This window comes from Peromyscus leucopus, chromosome 4 (assembly GCF_004664715.2).
Source record: "Peromyscus leucopus breed LL Stock chromosome 4, UCI_PerLeu_2.1, whole genome shotgun sequence".
In the NCBI taxonomy this organism is placed as follows: Eukaryota; Metazoa; Chordata; class Mammalia; order Rodentia; family Cricetidae; genus Peromyscus; species Peromyscus leucopus.
In genome coordinates, this window is record NC_051066.1 from 10,848,950 (window position 1) to 10,854,403 (window position 5,454).

At 46.0% G+C, this 5,454-nt stretch overlaps 1 protein-coding gene across 8 annotated transcripts in view; it reads right to left on the minus strand.

The window, feature by feature from the left end:
- Positions 1-5,104, minus strand: part of Tsc1 (TSC complex subunit 1) — a 52,867-nt gene extending 47,763 nt beyond the window's left edge. For 4 of the 8 annotated variants that reach the window (XM_028883336.1, XM_028883335.1, XM_028883334.1 and 1 more), the window contains exon 1: positions 4,975-5,076. The gene's annotated coding sequence lies outside the window, so the exon portion shown is untranslated. Of the gene's footprint in view, positions 1-4,974 lie in introns of all 8 variants that reach the window. The other 4 variants (XM_028883331.2, XM_037204632.1, XM_037204633.1 and 1 more) reach the window with 4 other exon arrangements.
- Positions 5,105-5,454: the final 350 nt, after the last annotated feature.

The window sequence follows — 5,454 nt, forward strand, 5'->3', positions numbered from 1 at the left end:
GCTTGCCTAGCCTGTACCAAGTACCTGCATTCAACTCCCAGTAATGCAATAAAATACATAAGAAAAAAAAGTGGGCCTTTCCTACTTACCAGCTTTTAAAAAAGAAAAAAGTTTTTAATAAAGCCCAAGCATGTAGGTTTTGCTGGGGTTTTGTTGTTTTTAATACGTACAGGTGTTTTGTCTGAAAAATGTCTGTGTACCACATGTGTGCCTGGTACCTACAGAGGACAGAAAACTCTGTCAGATCCCTCTGGAACTGGAGTTACAGATGGTTGTGAACCCTCATATTGGTGCCAGAAATTGAACCCAGGTCCTCTTAACCACTGAGCCATTTCTCTAGCTTCCAAATGTGTTTTTAAGAGCAGTAAGCTTTCTGAAATGAGCCGGGCGTTGGTGGCGCACGCCTTTAATCCCAGCACTCGGGAGGCAGAGCCAGGCGGATCTCTGTGAGTTCGAGGCCAGCCTGGGCTACCAAGTGAGCTCCAGGAAAGGCGCAAAGCTACACAGAGAAACCCTGTCTTGAAAAACCAAAAAAAAAAAAAAAAAAAAAAGAGCAGTAAGCTTTCTGAAATGACTGGTTGGGATTTAAGCAAGGTTCATAAAATCTCTAACACTGTTTCTAAATCCCATTATCTATATACATTTTGGAGTGATGGGGTATCATCTGTAGAAAAAGAAACATTGGCCCACAGCTTTTTACAGACTTTAAAAGAACAGATTTGCCCCAGCCCCTAAAAAGTTTAAAAACCACTACCCAACCTGACATGACTGTATATACCAGTAATCCCACAAATCAGGAGGTAGAGGAAGGAGGATTAGAAACTCAAGGAAAGCTTTGCCTACACAGTAAGTCCAGAATGGCCTACATTTCATGAGCCCCTAGATAAATAAATAAATATAAATAAAAAATAAAAATTCCACTGACCCCTGGGTTAGTTTAGGAGATTAGCAGACTAGGCAATTTACACAACATTAAATATTTGGGTTCTGAAGCCAATCAAACATAGTTTATCTTCCAGCTCAGCAAGTCTCAGATTCTTTCCTGTTCTCCTCAAGGGTATAGGAAAAGTAAAGGGGGATCAGACATGAAAACACTTAGGTGTGCTTACCATACAGCATAAACTTTTATAACAATGTTACCACTAACCAAAATGCACTGCAGAATACAGAGTGGTTAGCAGCCCAGCCTTTTACTAGCATGTATTTGAAACACTGATAAAACCATTCTGTAACTTAAAACTGATACACTTCAAATTTGCTACTGTTCTCTGTGAGGGACACAATGTAGCACAAGTTTAACCACCACAGGCAGAAGAATACTGCATCTGTCCTTACCTGCATCACCACCCTGTCCTGTTCTATCTATTTCAGCATCAGCACAAGACAAGATCAAAAGCATCATGACCCTATGGCCCTATGTATTTACTTACATCATGAACTATGAGTTGCAGGTCAATAACTACCATGCCTTGTTTGGGGATAATGTTGTGCATTTAAGGCACTTTATCCATTTGATGTCAATCAGAACTCATTCAGCTATAAAATGTATTTGTTACTTTTGCTATCTCCTTGTATACCCCTCTCCCCAGAAGAGGAGGGACTAGAAGAAACTGAAACTGACAAGGTCCTGAGGTCACATATCTTTTTTTTTTTTTTTTTTTTTTTTTTTTGGTTTTTCGAGACAGGGTTTCTCTGTGTAGCTTTGCGCCTCTCCTGGGACTCACTTGGTAGTCCAGGCTGGCCTTGAACTCACAGAGATCCACCTGGCTCTGCCTCCCGAATGCTAGGATTAAAGGCGTGCGCCACCACCGCCCGGCATATCTTTTATTTATGTAAATATGTATGTCTTTTTATTCTTTCTCATTAAAATTGACATTAAATTACTAATTTTTAGCAACTACAGGCTTTTTTTTTTTGTTTGTTTGTTTGTTTGTTTTTCGAGACAGGGTTTCTCTGTGTAGCTTTGCGCCTTTTCCTGGAACTCACTTGGTAGCCCAGGCTGGCCTCGAACTCACAGAGATCCGCCTGGCTCTGCCTCCCAAGTGCTGGGATTAAAGGCGTGCGCCACCACCGGCGCAACTACAGGCTTAAGAAGAGAAAAAATAATCTCAAGTTACTTTACAGGAAATCTCAGTGCAATTTAAATGCGTATGCACACCAAAAAAAAAAAAAAAAAATGAGCAGGCACACAAAACTCTATTATATAGTTACCAACTGATGATCTGAGGTTTTAAAACACACACATGAGCAAAACAACAACAAAAACCTTCAACTATTTCATATACTTTTCTTTCATGCCTGTAGTTACTTATCTGACAAATAAGACTTGTCTTTAAAGGGGAGATTTATAAGAGAAAATATAGGGAATCACTGTTTAAAGGATAAACAAGCTCACCCTCACAGCTGGCCCAAGAGTCATTCATTTTCTTTGTCATTATAGAACTATTAACATAGAGTAAAGATCAATTAACACTGGTCAGAATGTTTACTAAAGCTCAGGAAGACATTAAGTCACAGAAATCTGGCATTCAAGGATATCTAGTCAGTTCTGGGAGATGCTAATGTTAGCTCAGTATGGCACTGGAATTCAAAAACAAACATACCTGCAGCCTCGGAAACTCTGCAAGAAGACAGAACTTACAGATCAAGCTACCTGTGTGAAAAGCTCAAAATTCACCCACAACTTCACAAATAGGCTAGAAGATAGTTTAAGAAAGGCCTCTGCAATAAATCATAAACTGAAAGAAGCAAATAGTCAAAATGATACTTGAAGCCCATGATCACCTACCTCTGTGGTACACAGAAGCAGGCTTCTTCCCAAATAAATAAATAAACACACAAACATGGGCAGGGTATCTACCCTCAAGGACAGAATACACAGGTAGACCTACTACAGGGCCAGATGTCTGTGTGCACAGAGGCTCAGAACTAGGTTGGGATTCCTTTGCTTCTGGTAATTCTGTTCCCCTGTAAACATTACATATTAGATCTTCCCTGCTCAGACTGTTGGGTTTTATCTCACAAGGTAACCCAAGTCTGCACAGAAAGCTTCACATCACAGCAGCAGGACCAGACAACCCTGCTCTTAACCCAGCTGAGGCACAAGACTGCACACACTTCAGCTTAATGAAAACATGCAAGAAAGCTGGCAGCTTGCTTCCTTCTAACTAGGAATTTAGGGACATACCAAGTGTTCATGACACCAAGAATGCATGAAGCAAAGAAAGCTTACATCATCTGCCCTTCTAGACCCATGATGTAAGGGTGATTTTAGAGAAGATATTAACTTTAGTAAGAAGGTAGTTTCGGTTTACATCCTCTATAAATACCCCTACATTTACACCAGGTGGTTAGAGAAGTCTGAGGAGCCTCGTTTGCCTGATGTATGACTGTTAAAGGGACATTTCTTTACAAAACCCTAAATCGGTTTTCCTATTTGCATATCCCAAGTTTATTCAAGGATGCTCAACTTAAGAATCACAGGTGGGATGCTCAGTAAATCAAAGGCTCCCAGAAGATTAGGCTCTGTGATGCTTCCTGGAATTTACCGCTGCACTTTCCCAGCCTGTTTGAATGCAGATGACTCCAACTTGATCATAAAGTTATAAATCAAAGTATCTCGGAAGAGCATTAGTCTATTTTAGTACTTTCACAGCTTACTCTATGTAAAATGAAGTGTTGATTCTATACTTGTTTTTAAGCATGGGTTGTTTTTGTTTTTGTTTTCTCAGTGAATGCCATCGGCTTTATAGAAAAATACAAAATACTGTGTAATCTAATTTGGGCTAACAAATTCAAGCTGCTGTAAGAAACAAAAGCATAAGACATATAAGCCAAAACGCACCCTTGTTTAAAATCTCTCTCTCTCTCTCTCTCTCTCTCTCTCTCTCTCTCTCTCTCTCTCTCTCTCTCACACACACACACACACACACACACACACACACACACCTTGGCCAAATGATTAACTAAATCACTTAATAATAGGCCAGCTTTAATCAAACAACAGGCAAATGGAACCAGTTGGACCTCAGTTCCAGTGCTGTCTCAGATTAGGGGGGTGTGACCTTGGACAAATTACCCCAATCCTTCCAGGCCTCAGTTTCTTCATCTAGGAAGACTGCAGATTGCTTCTCCTTTGTCCAGCTTCAAAAAGAGGGCGGCTGCGAAGCACTTCCAAGGCACACAGGCAGTCCCTATCCCCTAAAACGTTAGCTGGGTACCGATGACCGCCCCCCCCCCCGCCGCCGCGCCCCCACGCCTCTTCCATCCCAAATCCAAAACGCACGAGGCCAAACTCTTTTAACCCACAACACAAAGAAAGTGCTTGAATTCCACAAAGGTGTCTGGGACGGCAGGCTGCGGGCCCTCCAGTTCCTCCAATGAATGAATGAGGGAGCGTCTAGCAGTGGCTGGGCAAGTCGCTGTGTCTAACGAGCACCTCTGCCGACTTGCAGGTAACTGTCTTCCAGCATCAATTAAATCCCCACAGGTACACCCGGCGCCTAGCACTCGGGCCGTGCACACTCTCACCCAGAGAGCGGGCGCTGGGCCGCCTTCATTCATTCTCCACCCCCAGCCCCGGCGACTGCTGTCGAGGCTCGGGCCGCGGCCCCACCCCCAGGTCTCCCCGCTCGGCCCGGGGTCTCTGACTTGCGCCGCGCACCCCCGCGGGAGCTTGTCACCGTAACAAGCGAGGGGGCGGCCGAGCGGGCCCACCACAGGCCCGAAGCTGCAGCCATCTGTCCCTTCGGACGGCCCAGGCCCGCCTCGGCTCCCCGGGGCCCCGCCAGCCCTAGCCGAGCCCCGCCGGAGCCAGCGCGCGATGAAGGCGAGGGAGACGCTCCCTGAACCCCCTTTCCCCGGACCCCCGACTCGGCCAACGTGCCCCGCAGCGCCCCGCAGCCTGAGGTCACGCTGCCAGGGCTGCCCCGAAAAGCCCTCAAGGAAAAGAGGGGGAAACATCCCCGTACTCACCCACCGTCTCCTCCCCCTCAGCTGTTTACCTCACAGTCCCTCCAGCCTACAGGGCGCCGCCATCTTGGACGCACAGCACCTCCCCCTGGCGTGAAGCGTCCCCAAACGGCGGAAGCCTCCGCTATGAAAAAGAGTCCCTATCCGGATCCCTCCTACGCTCCGAGCTTAATGCCAGACGACAGAATTCATCAGCATCTCCAGATGGGACAAGATATTCCACTTGTGACGATACAAGCTGGCTTGGAAAGATAAAACCGAAAGCTACTTCTAATGTGGGGGCGGGGACGGCGGAAGGATCGCGAAGGTGAGGCCCCACTGAGAGATCTTGTGACTCTGAAGGAGGCCGAAAGAAGGGCCGGCGTGGAGGGCGGAGCCACACGAGCAACCGAGGGGTGGGGCGGGGAGGGGCGGCCACGTGACGGTGACAGGCAGCGCGCACTCGGGTGCAAGCAGAGGCACAAACAAGCGGGCCGGCTAGGT